General features: G+C 54.9%; 2 pseudogenes; both read right to left on the bottom strand.

The window, feature by feature from the left end:
• Positions 1 to 437: 437 nt before the first annotated feature.
• LOC142435789 (cytosolic phospholipase A2 beta-like) lies at positions 438 to 10,263 on the bottom strand (annotated as a pseudogene).
• A 1,339-nt stretch (positions 10,264 to 11,602) lies between these two features.
• Positions 11,603 to 16,084, bottom strand: LOC142435796 (bifunctional peptidase and (3S)-lysyl hydroxylase JMJD7-like; annotated as a pseudogene).
• Between the last annotated feature and the right edge of the window lie 10,254 nt (positions 16,085 to 26,338).

The raw sequence follows: 26,338 nt of genomic DNA, 5'->3' as shown, positions 1-26,338 counted from the left end.
GCAGGGCGGGGGAGCCTGGGACCCTCCCCCCAGTGCCAGCACTCTACACCGGGCCCAGCCACCCCAAACCCCAACCCCACCCCATTTGCACCCCGGCTGCCACAGCACCTCTGCACCTCACCTCTCCCGGTGCTTGGAGAAGAGGCCCACTGTGGCCTGCTCCAGGGGCCCAGGGCCCAGGACCAGAGCAGCTGCTGAGCTGTGGCAAGCCCGCAGTAACAGCTTCGGTTCACAGTGCAGATGGCCCTCTGGGAGGTGCTGGCATCTCCTGCCCCGTCTGGGGTACCAGGGCATACACCCAAGGCTAGGAAGGGTGCCGCTGGGGCCAACCAGGCCCTCCGAGGCCCCAGAACACTGGGGGATGGCTCTCTGAGGCTGAGGCATGGCCGGGCAGAGCTGCAGCGCTGTCCCTCCATGGCGTCAATCGGGGCGGGCTGTCAGCGCTGCCTCCTCCTCCGCACGGCCTCGCGCAGGGCAGCCGGCAGCAGCTCCTGGTTGTTGCAGATGTTGTAGTGGGCCAGGCCCAGAAGCTTGTCCAAGTCCTCCTGGCTATAGATCACTTTCGAGTAGTGGTAGGGGGAGTCAGACGGAGACAGGTTCACCCGGCCGGCCTCCTGCTCCTCGGGTGTCCTAGGGACCCCTGTGCAGAGAGCACATCGTGGGCATGGAGGGGCAGGGTGCTGGGGTGGAGGGCGGGTCTGCTGGGTCGGGGAGGCTGGGACACCAGGAACAGGGTGGCGGCAAGCTGGCTCACCAGGGGCTGAGTGGTCCCGGAAGGAGTCGTTGACCAGGGGGAAGTGCAGAATGACTGGGGCCTCAGGCCGGCTGGGGTCGGAGAACTTGTGGCACTCCCGAGGCTGGCGCTCCTCATCGAGGCTGGGAGAGATGGGCAGGAACGGGATGCCCTGCTCTTGGCACATGCGGCCCACCAGCTGCAGCTGCTGCAGGGGCACAGAGGGCAGGAGAGGGCTAGCCTCGGGCTCCCTTGGTCCTGGACACTGACGTCACATAGGACCAAGCATCAGTCGGAGTGGACAGCCGTGCCGCAGCCCCTCAGAGCTCCACCAAACGGACTGTAGCCATCGCTGAGGCCAGCCATGAAGGGCACACACCTCTCACTAAATTAACACAAAAACTAAACGCTGGGGTGTTGACGGCCTGCAACCAGCCGGGGTGCAGGTGCAGCCAACCAGATTCACCATCACATCCTCTCCCATTGCGGAGAAAGCCCCCTGAAGGAGCGTGAATGAAACCCCAGGTCTTTTCACAGGGAGCGCTGGTGGTGAAGCAGTTATGTGCTGGGCGAGGTTCTGCAGGGTCAGCACTGGGAAACCACCCGCTGCTCCATGGAGAGAGGGCCGAGCACCACGTTCCTGAACTTGTGCCTCCACGTTGGTAGCCACAGACTCTCCCTTAATAGCCATGCTGCCTTCAAGTGAGCACATGGCTGGTCTGATCTCCCTACAGAGGCAGACATCCTCTGGCTCTCTCTTCCTGCTGTCCCCCAGCCCCCCTCTCAGTTTCCCCCAATGCAGCTGTTAGGCTTCCTCATTTGTGAGCTCAGCGTTACTGTCGATCCCACCCACCTTGTGGCGTATGTAACTACTGAATATGCATGTCTTAAGGCTACCTGTAACTACCCCAAGATAATACAGATGCTCTCTCTTCCCCCACTTCCACGTGGTCCATCAAGAGGAGCTGAGGTGAGCATGCTATCATAAAACGTGCCTGACTCCTTTATTGTACTCTCGCTCCCCTATCTCTCCTAGCCTCTATGACTTTACTAGACCTTTACTATTTTATCGCCATACAATTGTGCCTACTGACCCATTGGTTGTTAGAGGCTGGTTTCCTGTGACAAACTGCTCCGTGGGCATTTTTACTCCCGTAAGCAGTTCGATCTCGGAAACACACCAAGGGGGACCCGGTGAGTCACCATGGACTCCATGGTGGGGATCCTGGTTTGGTTGTTTTGACATGGTGTGGTGGTTAGATATTATGTCCACTTGGACCTGCGTGAAAGTGCAGGTGTGGAGTCCCACCTGTCACTCAGGTGGAAGCCTGGTGATCCCTCCTGGGAAGGAAGGGGAGATGCTATGAGCCTCTTCCTCCTCGCTGGGATTCTGTCTCCAGGGACGGCCCCATGGGGCCACCAGCCTGGAGAGCCGCTGACTCGGCCGTGTTCACGCCAGCCTGGGCATTATCTGCCTGCAGCTACACAGAGGCTGAGGAAGGTTCTGACTAGCATGGTCTTGAATCACAATGGGCTGGGATGCCTTGCTGATCTAAAGCTCTTTTTTTCTACACAGAGGAGTGTTGCTGCTTTTGTTTCTCTGCACAGCTCAGCCCATAGCATGTGGGTCCCTGTCTCGTAGGGTTGAGAGGAAGCCAGCAAGGCACACACTGTGAAGCCGCCCTAGCATCCTCGGGTGCCACTCATCAGCTCCCCCACCTGAAAGGCGGCATTTAAGTTGTAGTCCAGCGACAGGATGAGGTCCACGTCCCAGGTGGGCTGCAGGAGGGGCGGGCAGCTGGTGTTGACAAAGTAGCCCACGTCCAACAGGCACAGGCGGGGCTCCCCAGGGGTCAGCTGGTTAGGGAGTCCATCCAGTTTGGTGTCTAGAGAGGTGGGCGGGGTGGGAGGGCAGCCTTGAGCACGGGTGCTGAGGACACCACGCTTGCTCCCCTGGTCAGTGGCAGTCACTGGCTGCTCCTGGAAAAAGACTCCGCCCTCAGGCCCCACCCACCTGGCCCCAGCCCTGAAGCAACCTCCAGCCCCAGCTGAAGGAGAAGGCAGGAAACTCTACTTCCCACATCCCGTGGGGCCACACATGGAAGGCCTGGAGCCAAGGGGTGGGGTGAGGAGCCCAGGAGGGGCCTGGAGCCAAGGCCCACAGCTCTGGGAAGACATCAGGGGGCTGGGCCCCGGTGGGAGAAGCTACCTTTCCAGGAGGAGAAGTGAGGGTGCTGGAAATAGTCTTTGTGGAACTGGAGACCACGCAGAAAGTTGTGGGTGGCCTGGGCAAGCGGGCGCCACGTCAGGAGGCCAGAGAACAACTCCCTGATCCTCCCAGCCAGGCTGGGTGGCACTTCCATCTTCAGCACTGGGACCTGCTCCTTGTCTGCACAGCCAGGGAGTGGGGCGTGGGTGCTAGCCCAGTCTGAGCGCAGTGACCCCGGAGAGGGAAAGAGCTGAGACCAGTGCCCCCACCACCACACACACACAGAGCTGGGAGTCACATGCCCACCCCCAGCACCAGCCCCGGAGCCTGGGCACCTACCCAAGCTGGTCAGGGTCTGAGCCCAGCGATCCCAGAATGGACTGGGCTCCGAGGACCAGTATAAGCTGTCTTGGAGGCTGGCTGCATATAGGTTGGTCCAGATACCTGGGAGCGCAGACACAAGGGGACGAGAGCCCCCATTCCTGTCACAGCCTGACCCTTCCCTGGTGCCCGCCTCAGTGATGGTGCTCCCCCAGAAACATCCTCCCCTCCCCCATTCTCTCTCCAAGACCCCCTCACCTTCCAGGAAGCAGATGCGGGACTCAGGCATCCTCTTCATCAGCCGCCCCATGAAGAACTCGGAGCCGAAGAGCTCTGAGGGGATGAAGGCACCTTACTTGGAGAAACCGAGCTCGTAGGGGGAGAAATCACACCACTCTGCGGTGGGAAGGGACCGCTGTTGGCCACCACCCTCCTGCCCACCCGAACCCACGCAGGGCAGCCACAAAGGACGGGGCGACTCCCCTCCAGTCCAAGTGACTCTTGAGTCATGGGTGTCTGGATTCACTCGGGTCCCGGACCAGAGTGTAAGGAGAAGGGCATGAAAAACTGCCTCCCCACACCATCCCAACCACCCCTTCCCCGACTCCTGGCCGCCCGGGGCCTGAACCCGCTGCCTCAAAATGCCTCCAAATTCAAAGGTGGACAGGCCGTGCCCCTTAGTGTTGAGGGCATAGTACATGGGGAGAGGTTTCTGGCCGTGCCTCAGAGCCTGTCGCTGCTCTGAGAGCTTGTGGACATCAGGCTGTAGGGAGATACCTCCGTATAAACCCATTACTTCCTGGTCTCTGGAGATCTCCCCTCGCCCTGCTACCCAGCAGGTCTGCCTCCAGGTCCAGGCCCGTCCCCGTGGCCCGCCCTTCTGTACCCCATCATGTCGCATGGCCTCATTGATGAGGTCCCAGAGGTTGGTGAAGCAGGCCGGGTGTCCCAGGCGAGCGCGCTCCTCCAGCTCCTGGTAGTACCATTGCAGCTGGCTGGGAGCCAACACGCCCAGCTTGTTCTTGGTCACCTGCGTCTTCAGCAGTACGGTGGCGCCCCCAGGTCCTTCTGTGACCACTCTGGATCCTTGTAGAGGTTTTCTAAGGTCCTAGGCAAAGCCAGAAGTTGGGGGCAGACAGGTTCCTCTAAGAGTCCCCCGAGACCTCACACCCCTTCGGACCTTCTCTCCCAGGGCAGCAGCCCGCGGGTGCCTTCCAGCTCCATGGAGACAGCCGAAGCCCATGGGGCACCTTGGGCATATCGCACCTGCCACCTGCCTCCTCGCAGACCTTCCAATCTAGTCAGGGAGGCCAAGGGGGAACTGGAGAAGCCTTACCACAGGCACCCCTGCCTCTGCCCACTCACCCCCAGATCCACACTCAGCTTGCTCACCAAGTGGAGCCCGAGGCCCCTGTGATGTAGAAGATGCAGTCCAAGAGGCCCAGCTCCCTGAGGCCGGTCAGTTGCCTATACAGGGAAGTCATTGCCCGGACCCCTCCACCAGTAGCCATGATTGCCACCACTGTGACCTGGAAGGGCAGAGTACAGCTGGGCTCAAGGGAGGCCCCGCGGGGACTTCCAGTTGGTGGAGGGGAGGTCAGGGTGCACCGGGCAGTAAAAACCACAGGAGGAGAACACAGCAAGTCAAGTGGCCACTCAGTCCCGTGCCCCTGGCCCCACCACCAAGTTAGCGTAGGTCAGAGTCTGGTGGGGACCCATGGAGCGGGTCTGAGTCAGAGCAGCTGAGGAGAGTCATGTCAGGATAACCTCCTTCAGCAGGGTGGGTCCTTTCGGGCTTTGAAAACTCCAGGGAGCGTACAGGCCACAGGCCTTATCTCCCCATCCCCAGCCTGGGGAGTACGGCGGTCACTTCTTAAAAGACACAGGCTCACCTCAAAACCCCCAAATCAGCGTCCCTCTCTCCTTGCAAGGAGCTCATTTCCTTAGGAGCCAGCCCAACCAGCAGAGAGGCCTGGCCAGATGTCCACCGAGTTGTCTGAGAGGCCCAGTCTTAAAATCAGCTCCAGGCCAAGGGCCAACGCCCAGAGAAGGGTAGCTACCCCTGGTGGGGCCCGTGTTTCTGACACTGCTCAACCGCATCGGGCCCAAGATAACATCAAGAAAGCTCCGGGAAGTACAAGGGGGGTAGGTGGGCAGACGAGAGGCAAACACAAGTCCGCCTTACAACCAACCCTGGTCGGGCAATGGAAGTGTGGAGGCCCACTCAGCTTAACACTCGGCCTGAGACCCCCACACGCCTGCCCAGCCCGACAGACCTCATCCTCCTGCAGGTCTCCCTCCAGCTGCAGGGCCTGCTGCAGGGCCTTGGCCACCACCTGCTTCCTCCTGCTCAGGAAGGCCTGCTCCTCAGCACACAGCTCGAAGACCAGGCGCACGGCCAGCTCCCCTGGTCTGGGGGTGGGGTTGGGGGATGGACGGACACTGAGGCAGTGCTCATCCTCGTCAGAAAAGAGGACACTGGGCCCATCTCCCTGCAAGATCCACGTCCATCTCTTCTCTCCCTTCAGCCTGCGTGCTGAAGCTTGGAGAGTGAGGGGGGGATGGTGGGCCCAGAGCCACACCAACACGCCCGGCATGACAGCAAGGCCAGCCGGCAGATGAGGGTGTCCCTGAGGCCAAAGGTGGCCCTGAGTCTCAGCTTCTCCCTCCCCTGCAACGCTGGACCAGGGCTACACTGGGGAGGGGGCACGGGGGCTAAGAAGGAACAAAGGCCTTTAAGTTGGGGCTGCTTATGCTCCTAGACACTGAGGGCCAGCAAAAGTTCTTGAAGGCCCAGCCACGTTGCTTCCACCCAAAAGGTCGCTTCCTTCTGGTCTTTGTGCTCCTCAAACCAGGCGTGTTACTCTCCTCACACCCCACCTCTCTTCCACCCAGTGAGGCCACACGCAGACTACAAGGCTGAGGAAGGACCCTCTCTGCTCTGAGCACCTTCCCAAGACTGGGAGCTCCCTGCTGCAGCCACCCGCTTGCTTCCGGTCCTCCAGGAAACCCAGCTGCACGTAGCGCCCTCATTCCCCCGGCTGCTCTCCCCCAGCCAAGCCTCTCACCTGTCTTCTTTTCTCAGCTTCACCTTCATCAGAGGCTCCTGCAAACCAGCAAAACACCACTCAGAAAGGCTGGCACCTCCACCCCAACTTCGGCCCTGGGATGCCCCAGTCATCTCCACAGGGATGCACCCCCACAGCCCAGCCCAGGGGCTTGGCCCAAAAGAAAAGGGAGAGAAGGAGTCACCCCCTGCCCCCACCCCCGCACTGGCCTGAGGCCCTGTCCCACCCCCACATGAGGTCTCTTCCTCTGAGTGAAGAGTACCTGGGACGTAGGGAAGATCAGCCTCATGAGCTGGTCTGATGGCAGGGCTCTGAGCAGCACCACAGTTGCTCCTGGGGGGCGTTCTGCAAGGGGACCAAAACTGTACACTTACCCGAGTCTCAGAGCAGCGGAACCACCTGCCCCTGTGGGCCTGAATTCCAGGGGGTCAGTGGGGGGGGCACCCTACCTGCAGGTGGATACTCAGCTCCTGCTCCCAGCAGGTGGGGAAGTGGAAACGGAAGGAGTCGCTGCCTACGGTGGCCTCCTGAGATCCCTCGTAGGACCCGGGGACCACAAGCTGAACTTTTCCCTTTGACTCTGGAGAAAGGAACCGAGGTAGGGGTGGGAGGGGGTTCCCTGCCCGTGAGGTGTCTCCCGCCCCTGTGGCTGGCAGAGGCTGGGAGGAGTTACCCCCAGCCCAGCCCCCTCGGAGCAGGGTCATGGGAAAAGACCAGGTCTTGGTAAGCCCGGGAAGTTTCACCCCCAGCCCCTAGCCTTCGGAGGCTAAAGGTGGCTGGCAGCTTCTTCCAGGATGGGCAGCTGAGGAAGGGGGAAGACATAGGCTGAGGGCCAGGGCTGTCCTGGTGACCTGGGAGACTCACCCTTCTGGTCCCCGGCCTCCTCCATCCACACATGCAAGCGGGAAAGCTCACGGGCCTGTGTTGGGAAGAGAAGATTCATATGCCGCCCCTCCCACGCAAGGATACCTCACCACTACCCTTTCCCCTGCAGCCCGCGGTTCCTGCTCCTCAGTCCCATGTCCTCTGGAAATCATAGCCCCTCCCACTTTGCTCTTTCCTGGTCCAGACAGACTTGCAGCCAGGAGGGCAGGTGAGCAGATGGCCTGAGGGAGGGTGTGTCACTCACCACTACAATCCCAAAGCACTACTATGATCCCAAATCACTACTGTGATCCCAAATCACTACTATGATGCCAAATCACTACTATGATCACAAAGCACTACTATGATCACAAATCACTACTATGATCCCAAAGCACTACTATGATCACAAAGCACTACTACGATCCCAAATCACTACTATGATCACAAATCACTACTCTGATCCCAAATCACTACTCTGATCACACAGCACTACTATGATCCCGAATCACTACCATGATCCCGAATTAGTACCATGATCCTAAGTCACCATTACCATCCCAAATCACCACTATGATACCGAATCACTACTATGATCCTGAATCAATCACTACAATGATCTGACTCACCACTAGGACACCGTTGCTGGTGAGCTGCTCCGCACAGTCTGTCCTGGGAAAAGCCATGAGCAGGGGTCAGGTTCTTGCCCCCAAGGAAGCCTAGGCAGTCCTTCCAACCACAGAAAGTCCCCGGAGAAGGACACCAGCCCTGAGCGCATGAGGCTCTCTCCTTCCAGAAGGGACAGATTTGACCCAGAGCCCCTCTCCCTACCTCGCAACCCCCAACTCCCCTGACCCCCGCAACCCCCAACTCACACACTCCGCAGGCAGAATTCGAAGTCAAACCGCTCCCCACCCTGAAAAAGCAAGTTATAAAGGTAAGACGTGTGCATGTATGTGGGCATGCATGTGAGTGGTTGTGTGCACATGTGAGTGTGTGTGCATGTGTATCCACATGGCTGTGCATGTGTGAGTGTGACAGTGGTTGAGTGCATGTGCTTGCGTGTGAGTGTACCTGTGTATGTGTGTGAGGCTGCGTGTGGGTGTGAATGTGAGTGTGTGTGTCAGTGTGGGTATGTGCAGATTCCAACCCAGATGCCAGCCAGGGGTGCCAATGCGGGGAGGGCTGCTGTCCATAATGTGGCCCCGAGGAGGGGGCCGCTCCTCGGGAAGCAGGTCCTGGTTGACAAGGGCCTCGGGCACCAGGGAAACCTGACCTCATGGTCTGTAAACAAGTTCTTTGAAGAGGGGCATTTAAGCAGCATCCCGTTGGTGGTACCGAGGGTGGCCACCCATGTGGAGTCTTGCCTGCAGGCTCAGCAAGAAGCTCTGGCGCCGGAACTCCCCAGGCAGCAGAGTGCCCACGTCAAACAGCACTGACAGCACGGGGTCGTCGCTGGTCAGCAGGTCCTGGTCAAAGACTTTCAGCTCCACCATGTTCTGGAAGGGGAGCAGCGGGACAGGGCCATGGGGTGGGGGGTGGGGTGGGGGTGGCGCTGGGGGTACGCAGGGCTGGGCTGAGGCAGGCCCACCTTGATCTGCCTGTGCACCCGGAAGTGGAAGCTCTGGTTCCAGACAGGGTTTCTGCAGTTGTTGACCGTGCGCGTCTGGAGCCGGTGGTTGCAGGCCGTGGGCAGCCACAGGGTCACATAGAAGTCAGGGTGGGTCACTTGGAGGAGAAGAAATGAGGGCCAATTCTCCCCCAAGCCATGCAGAGTTCACCACCAGAGGGATCCCTGGGGACGCACCAAGCCCCACCCTCCATCACCAGCCCTTGCCCATCACTCTTTGCAGCCCCTCCTCCCAGGACCTCGCAGGCCCAGCCCTCCTGCCACCTCCCACCGTCCCTGCCCTGCTCCAATTGCAACCTCAGTTCCCTTCTCCTCTCTCGGTCAACTCACCCACGTCCCTGGCAGGCAGGCTGTGGGCCTGCAGCACACGAATGGTGAGCAGGCAGGTCCCGGGCAACTTGGCCTGCAGAGCAGCGGGGAGGGGACAAGCTTGCTGTGGGATGACATGACCAAAGGCCGCAGGCGATGGAAGGGAGGTTGGGGCACCTGTGAGGGCTCACCCTGCACCAACAGGGCCAAGGCCACTCAGAACCCCGAGTCTAGAAGAGACAGGGCACGTCCATAGGAACTTACACAATGCCCATGACAGGTCTGTCCCAAGGGCTATCCATACATTAACTCAGCCGACTACTACGCTGCCTCACGAGGAGGCGGAGGCATGGAGAGGTGACCCAGCAACTGGCCGGAGACCCAGAGGCAGGATCGCTGTGCTCTCCGCTTCCCTCTCCTGGAACCAGCAGGCTCCCATCTTGCCACCTGTCTGCCCCAGCCCATGCCCTCGCATACAAAGCTCTGGGTGGGCATACAGAAGGGCATGGAGGGAGCGGCCTGCTAGGACTAAGCTCCTGCTTGCTCACTCGCTACTCCCTGTGCATCCCACCCCTGGTCAGGAGGCATTTCTGGAAGCCACCTCTGTGCTGGGGCAGGTGGGAGGTTACCAGGCCAGGCAGCCCATGGGCGCCAAGCCCTGCGCCCTCCAGGTTCTCCGAGGGCAGAGAAACAAAGGACCCCAGGACTCCATCCCAAACCACCCCGGGCTCTGGGCTGAAGCCCTGCCAGGTGCGCTGGGGCCAGGGAGCGTGTGTCAGCACACCCTTTCACTGGCCTCCCAGCTGCGGTTGGAAGTCCCAGCTGCATGCGCCCAGGGGTTCCTGGCAGAGGAAGAACCCGGGAAAGTCACCCATCTCATCAGTCTCAGGCCCCGACACCCCAGGCAACTGACTCAGAGGGAGCAGGGGAGCAGCCAGGAGCCTCTCCCTGCCTAGAAGCTCTGTGGATCCCCAGCCCTGCCATGCCCCTACCCAAAGCTGGCAAACACGCCCCCTACACCTGAAGACCACCGCGGCCACAGCCCTCCAGAGAAAGCATTAGCCAGGACTCAGGTGGGCAGCAAGGGTCAGAGTGGGCTCCAGTGCCACGCCAGTCTTACCAGAGCCATGAGGCTGGGGGTCCCAGGCAGGGTGAGCAAAGGCAGCAGTAGCCACTGGGCCGAGGACTGTGGGGTTTTAAGCCAAAATCCAAGTATGTCCCAACTGGCCTCCCTAGCCCCTCCCACCTGCATCTTCCGCTCCGCCCAAGCCCCACACCCTGCCCAAGAAATGAGGCACCTCAGCCTATACAGGGGCTACTGACACCCTCCCATGGGCTCAAGATCCCCCACCCCTGCTGGGTTCCTGGAAAACCCACTGCCCCCAGCAGACACCACCTGGGCCTGCCCAGCCGGGTCCTGCTTCCAGGACAGCTCACCAACCACCCGTGTGAGCAGGACAGGATGGCATGGCTTGGAGGGGCCACAGGTCTGGGCAGCCGCCAGAGGTAGGGCAAGGGCAGAGTCCCCACCAACAAGGCTTGTAGCAACATCCAGGTACCAGTAGGACAGGAATGCCCAGTCTCCACTGAAGCAGACCCGGAGGAGGGGTGTATCCGGAGCCTATCATCACAGCAGGGGAGTGGCTTTTACTAAAAACAGCTCTTCAAAGCCAGGGCCTGGGCCACCTGGGTCCCCAGAGATGGCCAGGACTGGAGCTCCAGGTGGGCACCCAGGGGAAGGGGGCTCATCTCCCCTTTTGTGGGGGCAGCATGAGAAAGCCAGTTCCTTCTGCAGAGGAGCAGCCCAGTGGTGCGGGTGGGGCAGGTTCTGTCCCCTGGTCCCTGTGCTGGTTAGGAGACACAGGCTCGTCCCCAGGCCACCAACCCCATCGCGAAGCAAACCAGAGTCCCAGTCAACGAGCCTTGGCAGAGAGTTAAAACAGGGTTGGCCTGCCGGCCAGACCGGAGTACAAGCTGTGGTCCCTGGACAGACAGGGAGCTAGCTCCTCTCTCTGACGTTTCCATCTGAACCCTCCCCGCCCTCCTGGAGACACAGAAAGCCACAAGGGGCAGGTACCACATGGAGCCTCCCCGGCTTTATTGAGCATGTCCTTCGAGCGAGCGAGCGGGCCCTTACAGAAACCCTCTCCAGGCCCCAGGGCAGCCAGAAAGGTAGGGACCATCATTATATCCACTTCACAGCTTTACGGAGGAGGGAGGACGCCGCAGCTGGCCTCCACCCACGGGGCTGCTTCACCTGCGTGGCAGCTTTCTGGGAACCCTGACCTAGACACCTGCCTGGCACTTCCTGGTCCTCCTCCTATCACCCACGATAGTCTCCAGGGTCCGTCCCAACCCAAACGGGGTTCTGGGTCAGACAGATTGCATGGTGTCTCTGTGGGGGCCCATCTGGGGAGGAGCCAGAGTGCCCCCTGAGCTGTGGGGGGGCACGTTCCCTGGGGGCTCCACTAGTACAGGCCTGAGGCCTTGGTGAGGGTGTCGAGCAGTTGGAAGTAACTATACTTGAGGTCATACTCCATGTCGTACCAGAAGTTCACTGTGGGGAGAGCAAGCACAGGAGTGGGTGGCCCAGCTCTGATCCAGAGCCTCCCCAGTCCACCCGCTGGCCGAGGCCAGCAGCTCCTCACCAGCAATGCAGCCCTGGGAATGCTGCACGTGGTGGAACCACAAGGCCGGCAGGTAGAGCATCTCGCCGGCCTGCATGGTGCAGTGGAGGGCCTGGGCCCCACGGTACTGTGGGTACCGGGACAGATCTGGTGTCAAGGGATCCAGTGGAAGCCAGGGCACCTGGGGACGGAGCAGGACCGGGGAACTCGGCCTTTGGCCTTGCCAACGGTAAGGGCCAAAGGTCCCCCTCCATCCGCCCTGGGAAGCCAGCCCCAGACGGCGGGACCTTACGGAGGAAGGGGCCACCTTCCCAGGACCTTTGGGGCCCACTTGCTCCTCAGAGATGGATGAGCTCGCCCCTCCCTGAGACCCAGGGCCAAGATGGACACCTTCTCCATGGCCTCTTCATCCACCACCTCAAAGGTGCCCGCCTCAGTGAGTCGGTAGGTTGATGGGGTGTACAGCTCTGATGCCAGAGAAAAAGGGGTAGCTCAGCAAAGAGTGCTCCCAGCCCCTCACACTCCTCCCAGCCTCCCCGGTTGGCTGCCTGGCCCCAGGGACACAGGTAGGGAAGCCTCACTACCCTTCCTCTGGTTTGGGGCCCATGCGTAAGGCAGGTCCCAGCCCTACCATAGGGGATGAAGGGTCGGTCGCTGGACGGGTGTAACAGGAAATGTTTCTCTCCAGAGAGGACACAGTAGAGGTTTTCGTAGTGGTCCTTGTGCACTGCCAACACAAAGAAGGTCCTGGGCAGATTTGGCAGAGCAGGGCACATGAGAGGCAGAACCTGCCCACCCAGAGTCTTGCGCCTCAAGACAGCCAGGGGTGTAAAAACGAGAAAGTCCTGCGAATAAAGATTTCAACCTTCCATCCAAAGTGTCCCCTGATGTCTCCTTACGCCAAGTACTAGTTCAACTTAGCCAGTAAAGGATCTCCATCCCTCTGCCATGAGCATAGTGCTCTTTTAAACTCCATCCGGGCTCAGACTGAAAACAGCCTCTTCAAAGAACAGCCAGGATCCTGGAGGACAATGAATTTATAAGGGGGGAGGGGGAATCCCATTATTTTCTACACAGTTTCTGAAGCCCCCTCATTTCCCTCAGGGAGAAGAACTCGGGAAGGGAGGGTGAGAACGTTTGAACCAACTAGAGGGACTGAATCAATGTCACTGAGCTGTCAGCGTAGAAGCTTGGTGTGTGCTTTTGCTCTGTGTATTCTCAACGACATAGTCAAACCAGACTCCAGGAGATGCCCAGGGGGGGCTGGGGTGGAGGGCATTCCAGATCCCAGCCACCAGGGACTTGGCACTCACCACACGCCCCATGCGGGTCATCTCTCCAAAGAGGTAAATATCCAAGCATAGGGTTCTCCCAAGTTCACCTCCGGGGCCAACGTGCCCTCTTAGAGATGTCTAGTGCGCCCCCACACCAAAGCTATCCCACCCACCACGCTGCAATGCCGCTCCTCCTCTGTTCGCAGAATTGTAGACCGACCCTCCAGGCCAGCCTCCCACCCTTGGCCCTATCCTGGCTCCTCCCTGTCCCTGCATCCCAGAGACACCTACAGGACGTCACTGCGGCCGCCTCCCCCATTCAGAAGTTCACCGCGTCTGGCATCTTCCCTGCAGGACAGAGGAGGAGAGTTAGGAGTGGTTGTCCCCTGCAGGTCGGGTCTGGGATAACAACCAACAGGATGTGGGCAGGGGTACTGCGTGCGAGCGAGGGGCATCCCAGGGAAAAGTGGCGAAGAGGCCATGGTTTGGAGGGCTTGGGGAGTGGGCCCAGCCCCCCACAGGCAAAAGTTAGAGCACTAATCCTTTGCAGTCGGTCAACAGTCAAGGCTTCCATGGCGGCAGGGCCTGACCCTGGCCATGGGGTGGTGCGTGTGGGCCAAGACAATCAATGTCACCGAGCTGTCAGTGTAGAAGCTTGGTGTGTGCTTCTGCTGTGTATTCTCAACGACTGCCCTCTGCCCCAGTCGCCCCCTCTCACCCAGAGCTTCGGAGGCCCAGGGCACGTGGGGCTCCAAGTCGGGCAGCAGCTGGGGCAGCTCGGTAAGCAGGTTAGAGCACTGCTTCTGCACGTAGAGCACGCCAGGGTGCCGGGCCCTGCCCTCCAGGACGTCCAACACACCTCACAGGGGCAGCAGGCGCTCGGCTGGCATCACGAAGTGGTCTCCGCGCACGGAATCAGCATAGCCATCTGGGGTCACCGCTACGCTCACCTCCATGGCACCCACCGTGGCCCTAGGGGAAGGGACTCTAAGAGCATGCCCACATGCCACAAGACAGCTCGCCCATCACCCTAGCCCAGCCCAGGGCTGCACCCACCTCAGATAGGGGAGCGGCCACTTCTGCAGGGCATTGCGCACGATGCAGGGCCTGCTGGGGCAGACCCAGTCCCGGTAGAAGTGCAGTGGCATCGGGGCCTCATCCAGGTAGGGCACGATTGGAGGCACGCCAAGCTCTTAAGTGGGGTGGGAGGTAGATGTTGACATAAACAGCACCCAGCCACTTACGGATGAGATGCCCTCTCTGGGCAGGCCACAGGGTATCACTGGGCAGTGCTCACTGGGGAGGGACCAAGAGACTCTGGACCACCAGAAATAGAAGGGGATTTTCAAGGAGGAGGCTGACGCACGCCTACTCCAGGAGGGGCCACACAGCCCAAGAGCAGGTGAGCAACATACTCTGGTGTCAACTTGTGGAGGGGTGGAGTCTAAGCTGTCATTCAGGTTGCAGCTTGATGACCTCATTTGGAGGTGCCCACGGAAATCAATAGCTCCCTTCCTGTGAGACATTCCTGCTGACAAGACACACAGAGCTACACTAGAGCCCTGGAGCCGCAGGGCTCACTTGGAGACCCCTGCTAGCGCTGGGATGCCTCCACCACCACTGGGTCCACAAGGCTTTCCACCCACTGGCCTGTGATCTTCCTGCATCAGCATCATTGCTTGTGTTTCGTGAGTAGGAAGAGGGATTTATAGACTGGTATCGGACATATGGGCTAATATCAGACTTAAGGACTTGATCTGGACTGGGATGTTTTCATAATGTACAATTTTTCTTTGATATAAAGTTCTCTTTTAAAACACATATAAGTGTCTATGAATTTGTTTCTCTGGTCAACTGGGGCTAACACAGCACGACTCCTGCTTGGCCCAAAGCCCAGTCCTCCCAGGGCCAGACCCTTGGTTAGCTTCCCTAGCTGCGGTGGTGGACCTCTAGCGAAGTATAGAAAAGCAGCCTCAGGCACCACGCAGGGAGCTCCCCGTGGCTGGGGGCAGCAAGATGAAGGAAGAATGCCTTCCAACTGCGAATATTCACTGAATATTTTGGAATGTGCTCAGCACTTGGATTGGCCAGTGTGAATGGGTCCTTTCAAGATGCTGACAGCCTCATCGGGGAGACATGCCTATAACCTGAACGCCCTGGGTCTTCCATGATGGTACCGTGCTGTGTGCTGCCTGGGTGGCTTTCTCTTGCTGCCCTTCATCGCACCCTTCATAAACATCACTGACTCCCTGTTGTGCTCCTGGCTGGCTCCTCGTCTCACCGAGTCTACATACAAACACTCCCAACCTCCCTCGCCCTCACCTTCTCCCTCTCCCATGCCACCTCCTTTGGGGCCCCTCCACTCACAAGTCACCCCAAGAGCGTTCCTTCCCCCAGCTGGCTATCCTTCTTCTTTAGGAACTTGTGAACCACACCACCCACCGCCCACCCCCTCCCGGCCCCAGCCCACAACCATTTCTAGTAAACAAACAACAGTTGCCCTCGAGTCGATTCTGGTTCATGGTGACCTGGGATGTCAGAGTGGACCTTTGCTCCACAGTTTGTGGCCCTGACTTTTCTGAAAAGGATTGCATTTCGTTGGGGGTCCTTTAGGAGTAGGCAAAGTGCACCGACCTTCCCATTAGTAAGACAAATGCTTAACCATGGACACCACCCCGGGGCTCTGAAAAACTCCTCGTTCCCTTCCTGCGTGCATGTCCACTTGACCACCTGCACCGTCAAGCACACTATCTACGGGCCCTGGTGGTGGTCGGTGCTTAAGCATGTGGCTGCTAACCAGGAGGGGGTTGATCTCAGTCCACCAGGTGCCCCTCGGGGGAGAGACATGGTGGCCAATCTGTTTCCTCAGACACAATACGGGGCAGTCCTACGACTCCAGTGACAGGTTTGCAAACAGTTTAATATACTATCTACTCAATTGATTTCCACTGGATAGCTGTCTCTGTCCCCGGCTAGAATGTGATCTCCATGAGGGTGGGGGTGTGGGTTACACCTTCCCAGGATGGAGCACAGTGCCCAGCACGCCCATGATCCCTAGTACACACTGGCTTAATGACTGGATGAAAGGCTTACAATATCTCCTGCCACAGTGAACTAACTGGTTCCCCTGGCTTAACTCCCCTCCTTCCAAAAGCATTTATCACCCCAGCTCCAGACAACCTCTTGAAAGGCAGCCTCATGTTGTCACTCTGAGCAAACCTCCTTTGATGACTTACCACTTAGAGAATAAAGTCTGCCTGGCCTTGGTAACGGGGCCCAACCCATTCTTCTCCTCTGATTAGCCTCTGCCTGGAGCCGGCCCCTTACCACACACCCTCCCTGCTCCCTGGCCCTGCAGCTCCCTCCATTCTTTCCCTTGGGTAGAGCGGAAGGTTCCCCCCTGTGCTTCAAGGCCACTGCCCTCCCCTGAACCACAAGGTCGCGCGCCTCCGGTGAAGTCATCCGATTATTCTCACGGTCAGTGGGAAAGTGGGGATGTCTTTAGCTAGATCAGAAATTGGAGCTGAATAGGAAGGTCCCAGGGGACCTGGGAAGGTGGAAAGGGAAGAGCTGATTGGTACTTGAAAGTCACTGGCAAAGAGGCAAGAAGGATCCTGCCTAGTAGATACAGGAACGCGGAGGGGTGACACGTGGCCAAGCTGTGCCAGCCCACTGTAACAGGCATCGCGGAAGATGACACAGTAAAACCCAGAGATTCTCACAGAAATTCTTAACAGAAGTGGTAACTGCTATTTTTAGCCCCTTTATGTTTTCTACTCTTCTTCCATTTTGATTTTCTTGCATTTGAATAGATTTCTTTTGGGGTACAGTCACTCTTCTATCCCAGGGCTTTGAAACGAGAGAATTTCAAAGGAGATCTAGACAATTCATTTGACCCCATAATTCCTCTGCTAGGAATTTAACCAACCAAAATACACATGGCAAAACGCTTCCCTCTCCCGAGCGCACCAACCTGTCTCCGACTCAGGGTGTTTGCCTTCCGTGAACTGCCCCCGCATGTGTCTGCACACTCCCTCCCTCCCCGCCCTTGAGTCTGTGCCCAAGAGCCACCTCCTCATTGAGGCCCGCTCTACTCACCCTATTGAACCTCCATCCCGGAGCCCCTCATTGCACTTAACTGATTTCCCCACATTTATCTTCTAACCTACTGTCTCTTCATTTAGTGTGCCTACGGCTAACTGTAAGGAACCCCAGTAGCTGCTAACAGCAAGGTCAGTGGTTCAAACCCATCGGCCACTCTTCAGGAGAAAATAGACGCTGTCTGCTCCCTTAAAGAATTTCAGCCTCACTAACCCACCCAAGGGGAGCGGGTATTGTTTTTATCTCCACAGGGAAAGAGGGACCAGACTTCAACCCAATGCTCCAAGATGTGAATGCAGCATGCCAGCATGCAGTAGGGAACCAGTGGAGAGGTTTGAGGGGCCGGTCCCAATCCCAACTACTAAATGGACATCTGCCCCTCCCCCCAGAAGAATTTATTTCAAAGGGCGGCATTGAATCTGAAGCTCCGGGAGAGGGACATATCTGATCGGAGCACACGGGAGCAGAGGAAGGGGAACGAGGAGAGTGGAGCACATCCTGGACCACCAGGCCATGGGGACGATATTTCCAATTAGAACAGCCAGTTCACAGAGAGGACCACATGGCCAGCCAAACTAGGAGACATGGCGCCCCTCACTGACTCATAGCCCTACAGGGGCCAACAATGGAGACACAGTGTGGGAATTGCACCCAATATGATCCAGCCACACTGAGGCAAAACACTAAAGGGGTGCAACAGCAAGGGATTGGAGTGGTGAGGTCCCCAGGGAATGCTGAAGGTGGACTTTGGAGCCAGCATGGTGCCCCAACAGACTGGACTGGAAAACACTCCTAAAGGCCAACAAACAATCCTTGAACTAACTACAAGCTTTTTTTTCTTATTGTGTTTTGTTTTGGTTTTTGTCATTGGTTTGTTGTTGTTTTGCTGTATATTGTTTCTTGGTTTTGCTCTGTCTTGTTTTTGTGCATGTTATTACCTCCTCAGGTCTGTCTAAATAAGATAGGCTGGATGAACAATCTGGAGGAGAAAACAATGGAACCAACAGTTCCGAGGGGACATGGGAGAGGGGGAAGTGGGGGGAAAGGTAGTGGTGTTAACAAACCCAGGGACAAAGGAACAAGTGACCCAAATCGGTGGTGAGGAGGGTGTGGGAGGCTTGGTAGGGCATGATCAAGGGTAATGTAACCAAGAGGAATTGCTGAAACTCTGGTGGGGACTGAGAATGATAGTGGGAAAGGAGGAAAGTCAAAAAAGGAAATAGAGGAAAGAGCTGGAGGCAAAGGGCATTTATAGAGTTCTAGACAAAGACATGTACATAGGCAAATATGTTTATATATGAGGATGGGGAAATAGATCTGTTAGGTAGCTTAGCCTAGGTAATTGGGAAGTCCATTTACGCATGCCCAGGAGAACCAGCAAAGGACAAAGCTGGATTTTCCCGCCAGTGGGTGGAGATGGGCGTTACACCTGGAGCAGCCCACCTGGGCCAGGTTACTACAATTCAGCCAATGGGATCGACCTGGGTTCGTTCACCACACCTCCCCCAGGAACCCTTAAGAAGGCAGGAACCGAGAGGGAGAGGGTCTGGTCATCTCCGTGGGAGGGGAGAGATCCTTGCGTGTCCCGGAGCAGTCTCTGCCAGGCCGCATGGTCAAAGGAATCCTATGGGTGCCCCGTAAAACCTGATGCTTCTTTGAACTTTCATTAAATTCACTTGGATCACGAGCCCGGCTTCAGCATAAAATCTTTCTCGCGCGGAGCCAAGGACCAAGGCTGAAATCTAGTCCCGGAGAGAGAGACCTTACAGATCTATGTGCATATATTTATAGGTTTAGTATTAAGGTAGCAGAAGGACTTTGGGCCTCCACTCAAGTACTCCCTCAATGCAAGAATACTTTCTTCTTTTAAATTGACACTCTATGAGGCTCACCTTCCTGATACAACTGCTGAAGACAAAGCGGGTGAATAAGCAAATGTGGTGAAGAAAGCTGATGGTGCCCGGATATCAAAAGATAATAGCATCTGAGGTCTAAAGGCTTGAAGGTAAACGAGCGGCCATCTAACTCAGAAGCAACAAAGCCCACATGGAAGAAGCACACCAGCCTGTGTGATCAAGAGGTTCCGAAGCCATCACTTATCAGGCATCAAAGAACAAAAATTCATATCATTGTGTGCTCACCTCCCTGATTTGATCGCTGAAGACAAATGGGTGCATAAGCAAATGTGGTGAAGAAAGCTGATGGTGCCCGGCTATAGAGTCGGGGTCTTAAAGGTTTGAAGGTAAACAAGCAGCCATCTAGCTCAGAAGCAAAAAAAGCCCACATGGACAAAGCACACCAGCCTGTGCGATCACGAGGTGTTGAAGGGATCAGGTATCAGGCATCATCAGAACAAAAAATTATATCATAGTGAATGAGGGGTGGAGTGCAGAGTGGAGACCCAAAGTCCATTTGTGGGCCACTGGACAACACCCCCTTACAGAAGGGTCTCGGGGAGGAGACAAGCCAGTCAGGGTGCGATGTAGCAATGATGAAAAATACAACTTTCCTTAAGTTCCTAAATCCTTCCTCCCCCCCCCCCACTATCATGATCCCAATTCTACCTTGCAAGTCTGCCTAGACCAGAGGATGTACACTGGTACAGATGGGAACTGGAAACACAGGGAATCAAGGGCAGATGATCCCTTCAGGACCAGTGGTGTGAGTGGTGATGCTGGGAGGGTAGAGGGAGGATGGGTTGGAAACGGGGAACCAATTACAAGGATCTACATGTGACCTCCTCTCTGGGGGACGGACAACAGAGGGGTGGGTGAAGGGAGATATCAGACAGGGAAAGATATGTCAAGATAATAATTTATAAATTATCAAGGTTTCATGAGGGAGGGGGGAACAGGGAGGGAGGGAAAAAATGAGGACCTGATGCTAGGGGCTTAGGTGGAGAGCAAATGTTTTGAGAACGATGAGGGCAATGAATGTACGGATGTGCTTTACATAATTGATGTGTATATGGATTGTGATGGGAGTTGTATGAGTCCCTAATAAAAAGATTCTTTAAAAATATGTTGTGCTTCCATACACCAGCAGCAAACAATCGGAAAAGGAAAGAAAGAGAACAATTCTATTTCTAATACCATCTAAACAACTAAAGGACTGAGGAATATTTTTTTTAATAAATCGTTTTATTGGGGTCATACAACTCTTATCAGAATCCATACATACATCAATTGAGTAAAGCACCCTTATACATTCGTTGTCCTCATCATTCTCAAAATTCGTCTTCCACTAGGGTTCCTGGAATCAGCTTTTTCCTTTTTTCCCCTCCCCTCCCTCTCTGCTCCCCCTCCCCCTCCCCCATGAACCCTTAATAGTTTATAAATTATTATTTTATCTTATCTTACACTGCCCCGCGTCTCCCCTCACCCACCGTCGCATTGCCCATTTCCCAGAAAGGAGGTTACATGTAGATGGGACTGGGGAATAATTTAATGAGGGAGACAAATACTAAAAATACTTCTGAGGGAATTTAAAGAAGACATAAATAAATTAGAAGGCTTAATATTGTTAAGATGACAATATGACCAAAGGGATCTGCAATCCCTATAAAAATTCCAACAGCTTTTATGTTCCTTTTAGGGGAACGGAAAGTCAATTCTCAAATTCACATGATTGCAAAGGGCCTCAAAAAGTAAAAATGATCTTGAAAAAAAGAAGAACAAAATAGGAGGTTTCAAAATAAAATAAAAAATAAATTTTTAAAAATAGGAAGTTTCATCCTTTCCAATTTAAAAATGTACTGTAACGTTGTTAGGCAGACTAGCGCAGGGATGGGATGTCCCTTAAGCCATGCCCAGAGAGCCAGGCAAGGGAACAAAGAGCGGCACACTGCACATGCTCAGAGGCTCAGTTTTCCCACCAGTGGGATTCGGTGGGTGCTAAACCTGGATCGGCCCACCTGAGCCAGGTGAATTCAGTTCCCATAGTTTACACCCTACTGATAATGGTTTCTATGGAGACCCAGAAAACAGGTCAAACCAGCTCAGTGACATTCAAAGTTAGGCTGCCATCCTGAATCTAGGATCCGCCCTTGTCACATGTGTGCCCCCAATCCCTCCTCTTCCTATTGTGTATATCCCTATATTGTCCCTCTCTCATTGCTGTATACCCTATAGTGCAACCCCTTCCTGTGATGTATGTCTTTACCTGTAATTACTGGTCTTGCACATCCCCCAAAGATATATAGGCCTGGGTTATGTGTCTTTGTAGTCAGAACTCCAGAGCCTCGGAGCACTCTGCTGATTTTCTTTAGATGCCTTTCCTCCCGCATACCCAACAACCCGTTCCCCTATTTTAGCATTGAAAGTCCCTCCACCCAGGCCAACTGGTTTGATCATGTATTCGATTTGCATGCAGCCCCTCCCCTCTCCTGAGGGGTAGCCTCAGTGAAGGCACTGACAGGCTCAGAATCTAGGTTTCCTGACCTGTGCATGTGCTGGAAAGTTTACATGGGATGATAAATAATAACACGGAGCGCAATGAACAATTATAAGCACTTACTATGGGCCAGACGTTGTTCCTCAGTGCTTCTAGCAGGCACACAAATGCCATGTCCTTGGGGCCTACAAGAACTCAGATTCCACTACAGCAGATCTGAAGAAAGCTGTGAGAAATGGAGTTTCTACAACAGTGAGGACCAGGATTCTAAGAAGGATTGAGGCATTCAAATGACCGTGATGGCAAAGACCATGTATTGAGTATACTGTGGGTGGCCAAAAGAATGAGCAAATCAGTCCTGGAGGAAATCGAACCAGGACATTCTTCGAAGAATATTCCTAGAAGATAGAATGGCAAAATTTTGTCATGCTGATTTTGGACATGTCGTTAGGAAAGACCAATTGCGAGACGAGAACATCATGTTTGGTAAAATAGTGGATCTGGGGAAACTCTTCATGACACGGACTGGCACAATAACCGCAACAATGACCTCAAACCTGCCAATGGGCAGGAAGATTGCATAGGATCTAGCAGTAATTTGTCCTATCCGGCATAAGGTCACAAGGAATCAAATTTGCTTTGCTGGCGACTAACAACAACAAGGTCTTTCTATCATTCAATCTCAACCTCGAACACACAACCTAAGAACTATTTTTCACTTCCCTTGTACACACAGCAGAAAAAAGGGGGTTCAATGATTTTTCCGAGGTTATAGAGCTAGAAGGACATAGAGCCAAGACTGGACAATGGAGCGATTTGACACCAGAGACATTAATCTTAAGCAGGAACTTTGTCTCCCACAAAGTTCATAGGCATATCCATAACGGACTTGGCACAAGCTCTTCCACATGGCAACCTTTCAGCAGATAGTTGCTATCTTAGTGCCATCCAGTTGACACCAAATCAGCGACTGTATAGGGCAGGGTAGAACTGTCTATGTGGGTTTCTGACACTAAAGATTTACAGCCATAGAAATCCTCATCTTTCTCCCACAAAAGTCCATATGATTGTTATTAATTGGGTCAGAAGTCACTTTAATGGTGACCAAATCCTTCCTCTTCTTGGATTCAACATTATACCCCACTGCTTCTAATAGCTCCTCTACCCAAACCAAAACAGGCATGAGAGAGTTGATTCTAACTCATGGTGCCTTATGTGTGGATTCCATAGGACTTTCAAGACTATAGGCTTTAAGCAGGTTTCCAGGTCTTTCCTCCATGGTGCCCCTGTGTGGGTTACAACTGCCAATGATTTGTTGAATAGTTGAGTGTGGAACTCTTTGCCCTCCTCCAGGAACTCCAATACCCTTGAAGCTCTCTATTCACAAAGGACTGTCCTTCCAACCTAGGCTCAGAGTGCTTGTCTTCTCTCTCTCATTTTCCTTTTAATCAAGTTGTTTGGGACTCCCCAGGATTTGGGTCCCAGGGACATATTTATATGTAATTATGTCCCTGTCATCTACAACATGATCCTGATAAATGGAGAAAATACTGAAGTGATCAGTGCTATCTTCTTGCTGCGATCCACAATAAATGATCACGCGAGCCCCAGTCAAGAACCCAAAGGACGTATTGCATTGGGTAAATCTGCTCTATGAGACCTCTTCCTTTTTAAAATTTTTTTGCAGCTGGGAAAGAGAAAGGGGAGATGGGCTCTTCTCCCAAGTTGGCATCCCTGCCAGGGCACCCCTACTCAAATCTGGCCAACTTCACTCCCGAATAGAGTTCCCTGCTACTCCTGTAGAACTGCCCCGTGGAAGGACCAATGGTCTAAAGATTCAGAATGGAGAAGACAAGTGCCAAAAGCCATAGCCTAGCCCTTCACAGTCAGAGTGTGACCCCACAAGGGCCCCCACAAACAGACACTTTCTAGGGATCTTAAGTTGTTGGGGCTTAAGGGGAGGGGAGTGGGGCTCTAGCAAGCTAGGATCCCATTCTAGGCTGTGGGCACATATCCCGAGGCCTTGATGGGGAGGCCTCACGTACCCAGTGGGTCCAATGGAGTTCTGGGTATATGGGCCTGTGGGAGGGAAGCCACCTTGGGGGCTGGACCAACCCAGAGCATCCCAAGTTGGATGGGGTGCAGGGGCCTGGGCAGGATCCCTCCTCCTTTCCATCCCTCATGACCAACCAGACTAACAAAGTCTTGGGCAGGGAGGGGGCCTGGAGCAGGACCAGGGTTGGGACAGGGGGCCTGGAGTGAGGTCTCAGGTGGGTGGGCCAGGCAGGGCAGGAGTTCTGGGGCCTTGACAGGCACCAGGTGGGCTGCAGACCCACATCAGGGGTCATGGTGGCAAGGCCCGGGTGGGCAGGAGTCTGGGAGAGGGCGGGGAGGCCGCAGGAACCACACCTGGTCTGTGAAGCCCTAGGCCTTGCCCATCAGGTCATTTTGGCCCATGGAGGTGGTGCGGCTCTGAGACTGGCTCACTCAGCACTCAGAGCTTGGCCTGCTCAGGTCCTGAGCCCTTGGCCTCCACAGGAAGTGCTGGCTGGCCTCTTGCCTTGTCCTCAATAGTGGCTCCAGCTGCTGCCAAATAGGCCAAGGCTTAAAGGGGCCATGGCTTCCACCTGTGCGCCCCGCCTCTTCATCCTTAAAGGGGCCACGCGTTGCAGCGAGAGACCTCTTTCAAAAGTGTTCTCCAAAGTGTTTAAGAGCAAGGATGTTACCTTGAAGCTTAAGGTGTACCTGACTAAAGGCATCTGAGTCATATATTCAATGGCCTTGTATGCACGTGAAAGTTGGACATTGAAAAGGAAGATCAAAGAAGAATGAATGCATTTATATTGGGATGCTAGTGAATAATATTGGAAGTACTATGAACTGCCAAAAGAACAAACAAATGTGGGTCAGAAGTACAGCCAGAATACTCCTTAGAAGCAAGAATGGTAAGACTTCCCCTCACGTACCTTAGACATAATGTTAGTGAGAGATCAGTCCCTGGAGGAGTAAGGACATCCTGCTAGGTGAAGAGAGATAAGCGAAAATGAGGAAGACCTTCAGTAAATGGATTGACACAGTGGCTGCAACAAGGGGCTGAACCATAACAACTATTGAGAGGATGATGCAGGACTGGGTGGTGTTTCGTTCTGTTGTCCATAGGGTGGCTAGGAGTTGGAATTGACTCAATGGCATCTAACAACAGAAACAAAATCTACACCCACTACTAACAGGACAGGAAGTTTTCCAACCCCTCGCATCTCTCAACCCCAGGAACAGAGATGCCACCTTCCTTCTAGCTGTTTAACCAGTATCTAGAACAGAGCTCAACGACGAAGTGCCTAACAAACCTGAAGTAGCTGTTACTTAGCTCCATGCCTCATAGGTCTCAGTTCCCCAGCCCCAAAACAATAACATCGGTGTTGTTGTTTGTTGCCATCAAGTTGATTTCTACTTACACCTGCCTCACACCTGCCTACCTAGTAACCCACCTTATGAAAATAAGGCAGAAGAATGATTCTTTCCCACGGTGTCTGCAGACTATGACTCACCACTCTGAAGGCACTGTCATGTAAATGTTGAATTGCTAGCTGAAAGGTTGACAGTTGAAACCCACCAGCTGCTTCAAGGTAAAATGGTGGGGCTGTCTGTTCCAGTAATGTTGTACAACCTTGGAAAACTTACATAAGGAATTGACTGGACTGCAATGAGTTTGCTGTACCTGGAATGATGATGCGACCAGAGAAAGAATGAGAGGGAAGCCTGAACAGAAAGCACTGCCCTGCCCTCCATCTGGCAGTTTTGTGATTTTTTGCAGCAGTTGGTTCAAATGGAACAAGGAATAAAGAAGCGGAGTGCATGGCAGTTGAGCGCTATTTGCCATTCTGACCAATGCCTCTGTAAGAAAAGTGGGAGGTTAGGGTTGATCTTGGTCTTGATCAAAGTCCAAGAAAATATTTGCATTTCCAGAAAGTGGGAGTTTTCCCAAGCCAGGGTAGTAAGAGGAGCTGCTAGCTCTCACATCTGGCCCAGTGGACCCTGTTCAAAGAATCTCCTGCACTGGGTAAGAGGTTGGTGGTTAGGCAGAGAGACAAAGAGAGAGAGTTGAACTTCCTCTGGTTGTGTCTGGTCTGAAGGGGTTTGTCGACAGGCATTCTGGCTCTTTCCAAGCCAGAGCCCTTGAGCCTCCTCAAGTCCACGCTCCCGCTTCCCCGGCCCCCCACAGGGACACCTTCCAGAGGTCTTCCTGTACCCATATGTGGATTTCGGCTTTTCCTTCTTTTGGCTCTGCTCAGTGGCAGGGCATTTGAAGGGTGGTTGTGGGCTTTGTACAGTTGTCATAAGGATAAATGCGTGATAATTTCCTAAATTTCTCCTCCCGCAGCTTTAGGCTGTGTTTCCAAACTCCCGGTCCTCACAGAGGCTCTGCAGAGGGGGCAGTGGCTCTGATTCCACCTGGCAGTTCCTAGTTGAGCACATGGATGTCCCATCCCAGTCTAGCCATGGCACCAGGGATCACGGTGCTAGGAGAGGGGCAAATGGGTCCTCCAAAGGAGATGTGTAGTGACCACAAAAGTGACACACTTATGGTTATCTACTAATTGTACATGGTGGTGCTTGGCCCTCTCAAGGTGGAAACATACAAATTATCCTATGCTCTAAAAGCAAGGGTACCTGCTTGTGACATGAGGTTTTGGAAAGTTCTTTCATGGACACAAAGAAGGGTGGCTGATCCAATCCTTCAGCAGCTCATCAATCATTGAGTATCTCAAGCTGATTTAGAGTAGTGTCCAGAGATCTAGTGGTGAAATGG

This window comes from Tenrec ecaudatus (genome assembly GCF_050624435.1).
Source record: "Tenrec ecaudatus isolate mTenEca1 chromosome 1 unlocalized genomic scaffold, mTenEca1.hap1 SUPER_1_unloc_15, whole genome shotgun sequence".
Taxonomy (NCBI): domain Eukaryota; kingdom Metazoa; phylum Chordata; class Mammalia; order Afrosoricida; family Tenrecidae; genus Tenrec; species Tenrec ecaudatus.
The sequence above is the reverse complement of the archived record's forward strand: the minus strand, read 5'-3'. Positions and strand labels throughout refer to the sequence as shown.